Source organism: Colias philodice, chromosome 24, assembly GCF_061535455.1.
Source record: "Colias philodice isolate Cphi_HAF_F1 chromosome 24, ilColPhil1 Martin Lab GWU primary, whole genome shotgun sequence".
Taxonomy (NCBI): domain Eukaryota; kingdom Metazoa; phylum Arthropoda; class Insecta; order Lepidoptera; family Pieridae; genus Colias; species Colias philodice.
The window spans coordinates 6,103,272-6,117,866 of NC_143109.1; the positions used below are offsets into that span (position 1 = coordinate 6,103,272).

Genomic DNA, 14,595 nt, shown 5'->3' on the forward strand with positions numbered 1-14,595 from the left:
AAATCTGAAAATCAAATATATTATACATATTTAGAATTTCTGACATCCCAGTTCACATTCTAAGAATCTATTTTCCTGCTCAGTTCTCCTTTGCTAGGAATGTTTACGAATATAGGTAAATATAAAAATATAATAAATACCATTATACTGATTTTGCCAAGAGACAAATTTAATCTGTAATAGGTAATTAGTCTAGCCGTGACCGATATTTAGCGATAACACGATACATCCATAAAAATCCTTTCATAACCATAAACATCTATTTATTAGCCCATATGTGTCATAATTTACCAGCAAATATGCGTACACGTGACGACTTTTATCGACAAACTATCGATAAATAGCGCGTCACTACGCCATGGCATAGTTATTACGTATCCTTTGGGTTCTGGCTAGAGTCAGTCGGTGTCTTGTCACGCTCGAATCAAAACGTCTCAGTAATTTGCGTCGATAGTGTTGTGAATTTGTGCGATATATTACGTTAAAATTTGTTATTTTTGAAGTTTTTTTTTTTGTTTGGAATATAAAAGCGGTGAGTGTTTATTGTTTGAAAGAAATTTAGTTTAGTTCTAATTAATAAATGGCAGAAGATATTAAATTTTGAACTTTTTAATTTAATTAATAAGCTAGAATAGGTACTGAATTAGTTAGTTTTAGTTGTTTAGTTTTTTCGATCAATTGGTTCGATAAAAAAACCTATTCGACATTTTACTACCTTTAGCCATATTTGATTCTTTTTCTAGAAAATATTTTAAATAATAATATAGGTACTTTTCTAGTGTTTTTTCTATCATAACACATCAGTGTTTTGCTTACATTCTTATTTATGTTGAGTTTAATAGACTTAATAGGTGTGAAATAATTATTTTTAATTACATTTTCGTGCTAATACAGTTAGTGTGGATGTTTGTTTTTTTTTTCAATTGATTAATTATTTATTAAAAGCTGTAATGACATAACTAGGTATTGTATTAATTATTTAAATGTATATGAGAAATGCCTATTTAAATAAAATAATTCATCGTCATTTTAAATTGTGTGCTTCCATTTTTCATCCTTGAAAGCCTATAGCAATCAATATATATATTAAATCCTACTGATCCTACTAATTATAATCCTACTAATATTATATGCGAAAGTTTGTGAGGATGTGTATGTGTGTATTTGTTACTCTTACACGCAAATACTTACCTATGAACCGATTACAATGAAATTAAGCACACATATAGAGGGTAACTTGGATTAACACATAAGATAGGTTTTATCCCAGAAATTCCACGTTAACGGGAACTATGCGGCTTTTTCGCGGGCGGAAAGCTAGTTTATATTATAAGAAAAAACAGATGCGAAGCTAGTTTAATATTAGTTTGAACGTAATAAGAATGTACTGCGATTCTACACAGCTACCTAATTGATGTAGGTAGTTGATAACAAAACGCAGCTAGTCAACGACTATTAGTAAAGTGAGGGTAGTTGGGTCGAACGTCGTATAAACAACGTCCGAGCCCCTAGGCACGATTCGTATGAATGCGCCACGAGTCAAAGGAACGCGGCAATTTATAGTATTCGACAGCTAAACATGTTCGGACAGGAAACAGTGACAATTATTCATCCACAAAAATATTAAATCAAAAGTTACGTCTAACACGGCCATACTGACAATCGTACGTCCTCGTACGCCTTTTCTCGTATTAAAACACTACGGTAGTTCATCTCGGGATTACACAACCATCCTGCCTCGGCCAGACTGACCTGACAGAACAATAACCACGTCCACCTGACATAGGCACTCCGTTCGCGTATCTTGGTATATCTACGCTCGTACGACTAGTGAAATACATCACTACGATACGTCAGCGACTAGACAATACCTCAACGCCAGAGTTCAACTAGCGATTTGGATCACTACACACAATTCCTTCGATGAACTACATTCCCGTTACATTAATCCACGTAACAAATTTTTTACTTCACACAACGCACGAAAAAACACAAACGCCAGTATGCCGTTACAAAACTCAAAACAACAAGTGTAGGCTTGAACTCTATCCCACTTCTGATATAAGAAAAAACAGATGCGAAGCTAGTTTAATATTAGTTTGAACGTAATAAGAATGTACTGCGATTCTACACAGCTACCTAATTGATGTAGGTAGTTGATAACAAAACGCAGCTAGTCAACGACTATTAGTAAAGTGAGGGTAGTTGGGTCGAACGTCGTATAAACAACGTCCGAGCCCCTAGGCACGATTCGTATGAATGCGCCACGAGTCAAAGGAACGCGGCAATTTATAGTATTCGACAGCTAAACATGTTCGGACAGGAAACAGTGACAATTATTCATCCACAAAAATATTAAATCAAAAGTTACGTCTAACAATATTATATTAACTTGCTACATGTAAAATCTACTCTTAAAAAGCTCGCCTTTGACATAGGCGGTAGGCCGTAGCCCGTAGCCTTCTGCGATAAATGGACTGAGCACACAAATTGTTTCAAATCGAACTAATCATTCCTGAGATATTATATTGCATATTTAAGAAAAATAACTAACTCTTTAGCCTTTTAATATAATTTTATATGGTAGTATAAATTTATGTTTCAACGCAAAATATAAGATCTCAATTATTATTTATAATCCTTTATTTCCAAATTATGTAACTAAATAAGAAATAGAGCAAAAAATCCACACATGCATATATATAAAGGAAATTGCTAGTAAAGTTAATTTTTAGTTTTGTTTTTTTATAGGCATTTTTGATAATAACTAAAACAATGTTTGAATTTATCTTGAAATTTCAATATAATCGCAAACCAAATAATTACTTTTTCTTAAATCTGTCAGATAAAAAAATCATGCGATGTTTAATGTTGAAAAAAATAAGACTCACATAATATTTATTGCAAAGTTTTGATATATGGTAATAAGAGTAACACAGACATAATAACCCAGAAAAAGTTGATGAAAGATGGATGAAATCTCTGCAATAGCAAAGAAAAAACATTCACTTGACATTTTGGAATATTGCAATTTAGTATCTAATAGCTTTCCGCCCGCGGCTTCGCCCGCGCATAAAAACCCGCATAGTTCCCGTTCCCTTGGGATTTCCGGGATAAAACCTATCCTATGTGTTAATCTAAGTTACCCTCTATATGTGTGCTAAATTTCATTGTAATCGGTCCAGTACTTAATGCGTGAAAACCATGCATACATACATACATAATTACAAACCTTTCCTCTTTATAATATTAGTATTAAGTATTATACCTAGATATAGATTGCTTTACGTTGGCATCATTTGTGTAGATTTTACTTGATATTCGTACTGGGATATACTTTCTTACATCTAATAATAATCTATAGTCTATACTAATATTATAAAGCTGAAGAATTTGTTTGTTCGTTTGTTTGAACGCGCAAATCTCAGGAACTACGGGTCCGACTTGAAAAATTCTTGCGGTGTTAGATAGCTTATTTATCGAGGAAGGCTATGGGCTATCTATCATCCCACTAAGATCAACAGAAGCGGAGGAATGCGGTTAAAACCGCGGGGCACAGTTAGTAATCTATATAGCTTTTTACTGATGAAACAATTTTCAAATGCTTGCATAATGTAGGATCAAATGCTATCTGATTGCGGAGGCTTTATCTGTGTTGACCCGTAACAAAAATTATTTTCGTATGTCAATTCAGAATAATGTAGAGTCTGGCCAGCCAAAGCTGAACCCAGTGCTTTTTGTAGCGGCCACATTATCTGGAATGTCATATTTGTCAGTTTTGTTGAAAACGGTTCAAATTATTTGCGAATTTATCGGTTTTAGTGTTGAAATATGGGTAAAACTATAAAGAGTGCTGGGCGGCAGCTTTTATTTATACTGTAGTAAATACTAAATACAAAGAGTAACAATGATACAAATAATGTTACAATTCAATTCAATATTATTTATGTAGAGCGGGAAAGTAGAACTATGCATAATTTAATTTGAACATTCTCATGCAATATAAATAAATAAATAAATAAAATCATTTATTGATCAATTTGTGGGTTAGGTACAAACATGTAACATTTGGACCCCAAACTAGGACAATGTGAGTCAAATGTTTTATTGACAGGGCTACCACATCCTTTAATAACTTTTAAATCCTGATTTGTTGTGTACCTAATGTACCCATATACTATGATCACCTCTAAGAATATCAAAAGTATGAATTTTTTTTTCCTAATAAAGCCGATGTTACCAGGTCCATATTTTTTAAATTTGCCACCTTTTACTGGGTTCAGCTTTGGCTGGCCAGACTCTAGCTACTAGCCAAATAATTTTCAAATCGATTCGGTAGTTTTACCGTTCATCCCATACAAATAAAAAATTCTACTTTATAGATTTAGATCAACGGTATAACAACCCCTGCAAATAATATAAAACGATAACCTCCCTCTTGACTCTGACGCATGCTTTGTTTTCTTATCTGTGGTATGATGAAACTTAATTGCAAATATATTATATACTTAGAACTTAGTACTTGAAGACGTTTAAAAATAATCTCCTGTTTTTGTTTAAAATAATCTCCTTTTTGTATCAAACGATAATGGTTATCATATGCATAGGTAATTGTATTCTGCGTGAAGTATATTCATTCATTCATTCAGCTATAACTTTGTTTTTGTTATATTTAGGTGTTGTTTATGTTTGTTTAATATTTTCTGCTAAACTTTTTGCTTGTATTATAGTTTAATTAAGAAGAAAACGGCCTATTATAGCTTTAAAAATTACATTAACGCTAACAAATATGTTATTTCTGTGCTTTTTAAAGGTCTTTATGCCATTACTGGACTTAAATATATTTTTGTTTGATCCTTTATGGGTTTTTAGTATTTTATCTTAATATATATATAAATCTCGTGTCACAATGTTTGTCCTCAATGGACTCCTAAACCACTTAACCGATTATAATAAAATTCGCACACCATGTGCAGTTCGATCCAACTTGAGAGATAGGATAGTTTGAAAAAAAACGTAAACATGTAGGTACCACGGGCGAAGCCGGGGCGAAAAGCTAGTTTTATATATATGTTAATGCGGCGATTACACCTAACGAGTACAGTGGCGAGTCAGTGTCCTCGGCCGAGTGCTCGGTTGGTATAAACACTTCAACGAGTGCTCGGCCGAGTACTCGGCCGAGAAGAGCGGCGAGACAGTCACTAGAATCCCAATTTGTTTACTCGGCCGAGTACCCACTCGCTATCCCGCTCGGCAGGTATAAACACGCACTCGTCGCGTCACTCGGCCACTCGCCACTCGTTCGTTTTGTCATTGTATTTTTTCAAAGAATTATTATTTTTATTTATTATTTCTAATAAATCCCACAATTCGTTAATAATATCTGGTAACAGCCGATTTAAAACCCGTTTAAATTATTTTTTTTTTTCGATCCATTGCAGACGTCCGCGTCGTGATCAAAACTGAACTGACTCGCCACTAGTGAAATACGTGTAAACACCCACTCGGTTCGGCAACTGTCTCGGCCGAGAGCGTATTTACTGACTCGCCACTGTACTCGTTAGGTGTAATCAGCGCATTACATATACTAATGTTCAAGTACTGAATATACCTATTATGATGAGAATCGTGCCTTCTCCAAAATAAGGTTACACGTGTATTAGTCATAAACCTTACTGGTATTAAAATAATTTATAGCTAAAAGACACTCAGACAACAATAACAAATCTATTATCTTATATATAAAAATGAATCGCAAAATGTGTTGGTAAGCGCATAACTCGAGAACGGCTGAACCGATTTCGATAATTCTTTTTTTATTATATTCCTTGAAGTATGAGGATGGTTTTTACGTAGAGAAAACGTAAATATGTACCACGGGCGAAGCCGGGGCGGACCGCTAGTCTATAATATAAAAATGAATCCCAAAATGTGTTGGTAAGCGCATAACTTGAGAACGACTGAACCGATTTCGTTAATTCTTTTTTTATTATATTCCTTGAAGTACGAGGATGGTTCTTACGTAGAGAAAACGTAAATATGTACCACGGGCGAAGCCGGGGCGGACCGCTAGTCTTATATATAAAAATGAATCGCAAAATGTGTTGGTAAGCGCATAACTCGAGAACGGCTGAACCGATTTCGATAATTCTTTTTTTAATATATTCCTTGAAGTACGAGGATGGTTTTTATGTAGAGAAAACGTAAATATGTACCACGGGCGAAGCCGGGGCGGACCGCTAGTCTATAATATAAAAATGAATCCCAAAATGTGTTGGTAAGCGCATAACTTGAGAACGGCTGAACCGATTTCGATAATTCTTTTTTTATTATATTCCTTGAAGTACGAGGATGGTTCTTATGTAGAGAAAACGTAAATATGTACCACGGGCGAAGCCGGGGCGGACCGCTAGTCTTATATATAAAAATGAATCGCAAAATGTGTTGGTAAGCGCATAACTCGAGAACGGCTGAACCGATTTCGATACTTCTTTTTTTATTATATTCCTTGAAGTACGAGGATGGTTCTGATGTAGAGAAAACGTAAACATGTACCACGGGCGATGCCGGTGCAGACCACTATTATTCATATAGTTTATTCACTTCATAGTTATTGAATTTTGAATTTAAAATATTCGAATAATTCGAATAATGTATTTAATTGAAGAAGTATTAAATACAGAACTGTAAGTATAATATGAGAATCATTTATGTTACGACTTTAGAAGCACAAACTTATATCTAAAACATCTCTCTCAGATCGTCCAACTCTACTTTTTACAGCATCTGATAGATCTGAAAACAGGTTGATAATAAAAAGTAACTTCAACAACAAAAAGATAGAAAATGCCATTCGATTTCCAGACCAATAATTATATAACAGAAACTGCCTTCACCTTAGTATTTATAGATCTTCTCTTAAAAAACCACGAGCCACATTCCTGACCGGTTCAATAATTAACTTTACGTATTTCTTAGCTAACATAAATATAGGGTCGTCTTTACCTTTACTAGATATTGAAGAGTTCAAAACGTATAAAAGACTCTAACATTGTGGAGTAAGGATGATTTTTGTGTGGAGACTCGAAGGACCACGTAATGCAACTAGTAAAAATATTAACAGTAATTATGTGGTTTGCAGACGATTTAAAGTACAGACGAATAAGCTTAGATCATAGTTTAACTAAGACTTGATATTATTATAGTTACTGGACAACAAATCAATGTAGCATAAATATTAAAAAGAAATAAGAGTAAATATTTTAAGAAAGTTACAATTTACGTATAGGTTTAGGTACCTAAGCGATATCATTTCATTTGAACGAAATAAAAAACTTACAATTGAACTGAAGATTCTTATTTAAAGGAGGTACAAATTGTATAATAAAACTAGCTGTGCCGCGCGGTTTCACCCGCTTTACCGCGCTCCTGTTGGTCTTAGTGTGATAATATATAGCCTATAGCCTTCCTCGATAAATGGACTATCTAACACCGAAACAATGTTTGAAATCGGTCCAGTAGTTCCTGAGATTAGCGAGTTCCAACAAACTCTTCAGCTTTATAATTGTGTTAGTATAGAGTATAATAAAACTATAAGCCCATAGTAACCATTATTTTTTAACTTATAAATTATTATACAGGTTTTTAAGATATAAAAATGTTAACTCTCTATAAAAAAACCTAATCTACTTCGATTAACGCATGCGTAATAAACTCATTAATAACAAATATAATTTGTCAATAAAAAAATTTAACAAGCGCTATAAAATATATAATTATCATAATAACTAGTTACCAAACAACAACAAATATATTATATTGATTGAATAATTGTAATAAATAATAATTTCCTGTTCCATACGATATAATTCATATCTAAAGAGGTTATTAGATAAATACTGTCTTAACTCTTAATAACAATTTATATATTAATACATACACTAGTTGTATTATTATATGACTGACATATTTAATACGTCGTAAAGTAGGGGAGCCCACGATGCTGACGGGTCTGCGGACGCGGTTCTACCGAATACCCGCGGCCCCGTCAATAAAGCGGCACGGCGGAACACAGTGGAGTTTAGTCGGTAGGACCCTGCACTCAGCAGGGTGAGTCCGACATAACCCAGGGCTCTTTCCCCGAGTGCCCTGGGTATGCCTAAATGCATTCTCCACTATAAAAAAAAAGGGGAGCCCACGATCCTAAATGTGGATTTACTCGAGCGTCACGGGAACCTATTACAATCGGTATAATAATTATTAGACAACGAGAATTTATTTTTAATTTTATTTTTATAAATTAAAAAAAGTGGCATGGAAATACTCAAACGCGTTAGATATTCTACTGTACATATAATATAAGGTATGTATTTTCAAAAAATTATTAACAAAACTTGACGTTTTGTATTAACTTTACCCTAAGCAGCCTTCGATAAACTGTTTAAATTGACTTGACTTTAGACTCCGGAGTTTGAACCCAGGACTCCTTTGATTCAAGGCTCTCATTTACCATAGTGACAAGAAGCCGGTTATTAACCTACTGATAAATAACGGTTAAGAGATATAGTTTTAAATTGATAACAATTTTACTAAATTCCCACACTATTATGTAAGAGCGAAATTTTTGTATGTATGTTAATTTTTCAAGGTTGAATATCACAATATGATTGTCACTTATAGACCGGGAGATACTGACACAAAATTTCGAGTCATTTGTAACAGGATGGCGGTTCTACAGGGGTCTTAGTACGCAATGACAAAAAGAAAAATGATGGTATGAACGCTGGTACCGGTGGGTTAGTCGCGTGGGCGTTAGTCGAACTCGTCGGAAAAATAGCGAAACTCAAACGATTTGTAACACAAAAATTTTAGAATTTACCGATAGCCCATAAAAAAGAAGTAGGCGGTAGTGTCATGCCATACTTTTCCGGTATGACTTACAGCCCGCCATACCGACGCGAATGTGTTGATTTAAAAAAAACAATTATTCAACCATTTGTACCAAGCTAACTTTTGCACAGGTAACCATCGTCGTGCAGCCATTTACGAAAATCGCCATGCCATACTTTTCGGACGATTCCAAATGGTCGCCATACCGCCGAAAATCTGCAATTTTTTTTTATTTCGCCTATCTTTTTGTACCAGTATTGCATTTGGCTTTTTGGAGAGTATTTGATAAAATGTGACCATTATTATATTTGCCATACTTCTAGTAGGGGGAAAAAGTGCTGTCATACTTGAAAAATAAATTTATTATTAATTTATATAAGTGAAGATTTCCAACACCTAGATCTTTGAAATTTTGTATTTATATTCGTTGATCCTCAAACTTACAGGAAAAATAAGTGCCATACTGTTACAAATCGTTTGACTTTCGCTATTTTCCGACGAGTTCGACTAACGCCCACGCGACTAAGCCGCCGGTACCAGCGTTCACACCATCATTTTTCTTTTTGTCATTGCGTACTAAGAACCCTGTAGAACCGCCATCCTGTTACAAATGACTCGAAATTTTGTGTCAGTATCTCCCGGTCTATTACGTACACCGTCTTGTCCACTTATAAGACATAACTCCTGATAAAACTGTTCATACTAGCTTTCTACCCGTAGCTTCCTCCGTGTAGTAAAGGATTTTTACAAGGGAATAAGATGTTCTTTTTTGACAAATTTTATTAGTAAGGAACTTATCGTAGAAAACTAGGCAAAATATTTAGGGAATCTTCCAGTATACCTACCTACCTTTATGGTGATAAATTAATCCATACTAATATTATAAATGCGAAAGTAACTCTGTCTGTCTGTCTGTTACTCAATCACGCCTTAACTACTGAACCATTTTGCATGAAATTTGGTATAGAGATATTTTGATACCCGAGAAAGGACATAGGCTACTTTTTATCCCGGGAAATAGGATAGGTTTTATCCCGGAAATCCCACGGGAACGGGAACTATGCGGGTTTTTCTTTGCCTGCGCGGGCGAAGCTGCGGGTGCAAAGCTAGTAATTAATAAAGATTATTACAAATATTTATTACTCGTTTATAAATGAACAAACAATACGCATGAGATGACTCATTTTGTTTGAGTGAATTGTGCCAGTAATTGCTGTTGTTTTTTCCGTCAATCTTATTGTCTGCATTTAAAAGATCAATTAACAATTAAATTAACGATTTATGTAACCTATATATGTAAAATTGCAATATGAAGCATGTCAACACCAGTCCATGCATTGAGGCATGCAGTGATGGCTCAGTGGTAAGAACCTCGGACTTCTAATAAATAAGTCGAGGTTCGAGACTGTGCGAGCGTGCATTAAATAAATTGATTTTTTAATTTATATAAGCATGTTGTTAACTTCTCGAACGGTGAAGGAACCGAAGGATACCGACATGTCGAAGAATCAAAAAGTTCAACGACATGTGACATCTGTGGGAATATAATATATCTATGTGCTGATGATCATCATCATCATCAGCTCACATACGTACCCACTGTCATGGGCGTAGCCACGGTGGGGCAGGGTGGGGCACTTGCCCCACCCTGGCTCTGACCTGGAAGGTACCTAACCAAATCTAAAAAACGTAATTATCTAGGTACTGACTACAAAACTTAATATCCGTTAAAAAATTCTCACTCGAAAGTTGTCAGGCGACACAAAAAAATACGATCTAAACAAAAAGCTTGCGCTTCTATGTTACATGATTTAAACCACTTTTGGTGCCAGAAAAAGTAGTGTAGTACTGTTACCCCATTCAAAGCTGTTTTTATTTAACCAAAATCGCACTAAATTTCCCATCCAATTTCACTTTTGTTTTAGGATAAGTTACTGACCATAAAAGCACAAAATGCTGACAGATCCAGGTGGAGCTACGCTCGCAATCTTACATAAAAGTTTTTGGCCGATACTTATCTCGGAAACTATCCATTTTAAGGCAAAAAATATTAGGAATTTTTTGTAGGTAGTAAAATTTTACATCTTTTATACCTTGTAAACTTTTTGTAAAACTTTCCGTTTACGATTTATGACCTATTTAATGAGCCGGTTAATCATCTTTGGCAAGTAACTCTTTAAATATTGGATTAATCAATGAAAAGCATAGGCATTAATATATTATACATATTATGCATTATCCATTTATTAAGATTACTTTATTTGAAACTTTTTTTTCTAATGCTTTTTGAGTTATTTAACGTTTGGCGATAAATAGTACAAGGTACATATGTTTCGTATAACTAAATAATATTGAGTAGTTATTTTATATTCGGATGCAAGAATAAAATTAAGGAAAATATTTAAAAAAATCTATTAAAATTTTTCTAGAAGTAAAAAAAAATCAAAAATTTTGCCGTTTCGGAAACGGTGAAAATACACTTGCATTGGAAATTTCTTCTTCGTTTTTATAAAAAACTTAGAAAAAAACTTTTGGCCTGCCACGTTACCCGCCGAGCGGCAGCATTTCTACATTATACGTGGAACAACTCAAAAAATATGGGTACTAGAAAAAAAAATTTCAAACAAAACTTGTAGACAATAAAGTGACCTAAAAACTATGTACATACATGCATTTTTTTCATTAATCCAATATTGTAACGATCAACCGGTTCATCAAATAGGCCATAAACCGTAAATAGTAAGTTTTACAAAAAATATTCATCATCATCAGCCCATATACGTTCCCACGGCTGTGACACGGGCCTCCTATGAGGGTACAGGCCATAATCCACCACGCTGGCCAAGTGCGGGTTGGCGGATGACACATGTCGTCGAACTTTTGATTCTTCGACATGTCGGTTTCCTCACGATGTTTTCCTTCACCGTTCGAGCAGTGGTGATGTTACAACATGCGCAGATAAATTGAAAAATCAATTTATTTCCTGCGCGCTCGCCTGGTCTCGAACCCCGGACTTATCGATTCGAAGTCCGAGGTCTCACCACTGAGCCACCACTGCTCTACAAAAATTTTTTTTTTTTCACATAAAATATTACATGGTATAAAATATGCGAAATTTTACTTTCTACAAAAAAGTCTAAGCAACTTTTGCCCTAAAGTGGATAGTTTTCGAGATATCGGTCTAAAACTATAAGATTGCGAGCAAAGCTCCACCTGGATCTGGCTGCTGTTTCTGCAAAGGAAAAATTGCTAAAACATACATTTTAGAGTTACAACTTAATAAAAAGTAGGTTTGTTCGGAGCCCTCGGTGCGCGACTCCGACTCGCACTTGGCCGGTTTTTTTTTTGCCCCACCCTGTGCCCATGGCTAGCTACGCCCATGCCCACTGTACCCACTGCTGGGACACGGTCGTCCTATGAGGGTACTGGCTAAAATCCACCACGCTGGCCAAGGGCTGGTTGGCAATAATTAAGTAGTACCTATTGGAAAAAAAATATATTTAAAATTCTATGAAAACCCTTAAATTGAATGCGGTTATTGTGATGGCACAGAGTATACATATAATTGATAAGACACACAGACATATTTTGAATTAATCACGATGACAAGCTAAAACTACACACTCGTAACCTACGAACAAATGTTTCAACACCCCTGTCCAGAACGAGCAAAAATATTCTTGCGTTATTAATGACACATAACTACTCTCAAGAAACATTATACTCCTTCTTGCGCAGTCGGGTACAAAACATACGCAACATCTCATATAAATTATTATAATGCTTCGTTTTATCTTAATAGTTATTTCTTAATCCTTTCTACTATGTACATACATTGCTATTTTTTATATAATTCATTCAATTTTGATAAGGAAAAAGACAGCATTCCCGGTTTCTTTTACAGTCAAATATTGCAATTTAATAAGTCGAATATTATTATAATAAATATTTTCAGGACATTTTTCACTCACGGCACGATCTGATCAACCAGATGGCTGATAAACAGACATAAATACAATTTTTTAAATATATATTTATATAGATAATTAATACCCCGTCCGCTATAGATACCTTCGCGAACATCCAAACCTTCATTGATCTGTCATAACTCTTTCATCTTATTAATAAATTATGACCGTCAAAATCAAGACCTTAACTCGAACGATATTATTGTATAAATGTTGCCCAAATTGTAAACCGGTTTAAAAGTAAAAGTGGGTATTACGCGGTATCCGAGGCTCACAACTCCTTTCAATTTAGTGTTATTGTAAGCTCAAAATCTTTAAGCCAGTGCCTTAAAAGGCCGGTGCTAAGAAAATTACGTAAAATACCAAAAAAAAGTGGTGAAAATTTGTGTTTGTTTTGATCTAGAATAATCGACACGTTATAAGGTATCCTTTAATAAGACAAATAGCTATTAGTTACTTATAAAAGCTGAAAAGTTTACTTGTTTGTTTAAACGCGCTAATCTCAGGAATAACTGATTTGATTTGAAAAATTCTTTCGATGTTAGATAGCCCATATAACGATGAAGACAATGGGCTATATATCATCACACTTAGATCAACAGGAGTGGAGCACTGCGGGTAAAACCGCAGGGCACAGCTAGTATTTAATAATGAGTAAATAGTGATCGTAGTATTTAGATAGAGGACCTTGACTTCTGACCTAGGTTAAAACTTGTATAAAAAATACCTTCCTAAAATAAGTGAATTCCCCATCTGTGAATTAATAAATCTTATATATAAAATTCTCGTGTCACAATGTTAGTCTGCAATCCTCCGAAACGGGTGGACCGATTCTCATGAAATTTTCTGTGCATATCGGGTAAGTCTGAGAATCGGCCAACATCTATTTTTCATATGTACCACGGGCGAAGCCGGGGCGGACCGCTAGTTATTATATATATTAGAATTTGAATTAATAAATTATTATATATTTATTAACTTTATTAGTCTGTATATTCACATATTTTAATAAAATATGTAACTAACTAACTAGTTTTTGCAAATAAGAAAACCGCCCGCCCTAACAATACCTATTCTTCGCAAACAAATGCTTACTAGATACTTCGTTTGGAAATTTTGTTTTAAATTGAAAATTCTCTGAAAATAAGTATCAATGTTTATTATTTATTTATTTCTATCTAGTGAACCCCAAAACACCACTGTAGATCTAGTTATGACATATTAAAGTGTTACATAAATAAAATTTGAATATTACGAACTAGTAATTTATTACACCCGACCTTCAGTCGACTTTCGTTGCAAATTCTTATCAAATTGGGAAAACCCGTAACATGCTGATTTCTGCAGACAAATTATAATTATGTCTAAAAATAACTATTAAATATTACTGTCACAGTCCACACTTTATAGAAATGTGGTTGGACAACATTTTATTCAGTGTGCATATATTTACATATTGTTTTAAAAAAGCATGTAACGTGATTAAATCTTGGCTCGATTCACTAGGTATTATTTAATCTCCAAATATATAATACTAGCTTTCCGCCCGCGGCTTCGTCCGCTTTGTCTAACACCTAATCACTACATAGTATAAAACAAAGTCGCTTTCTCTGTCCCTATGTCCCTATTTCCCTATGTCCCTTTGTACGCTTAAATCTTTGAAACTACGGAACGGATTTTGATGCGGTTTTTTTTAATAGATAGAATGATTCAAGAGGAAGGTTTATATGTATAATAA

General features: G+C 34.4%; 1 protein-coding gene across 3 annotated transcripts in view; it reads left to right on the forward strand.

The window, feature by feature from the left end:
• LOC149477752 (trehalose transporter 1-like protein) overlaps positions 1 to 14,595 on the forward strand; it is a 71,321-nt gene that overhangs the window by 38,415 nt on the left and 18,311 nt on the right. The window contains exon 1 of one of the 3 annotated variants that reach the window (XM_089710363.1): positions 378 to 532. The exons of the other annotated variants lie outside the window; for them this stretch is intronic. The gene's annotated coding sequence lies outside the window, so the exon portion shown is untranslated. Of the gene's footprint in view, positions 1 to 377; positions 533 to 14,595 lie in introns of those variants that run through there. 3 annotated transcript variants of the gene reach the window in all.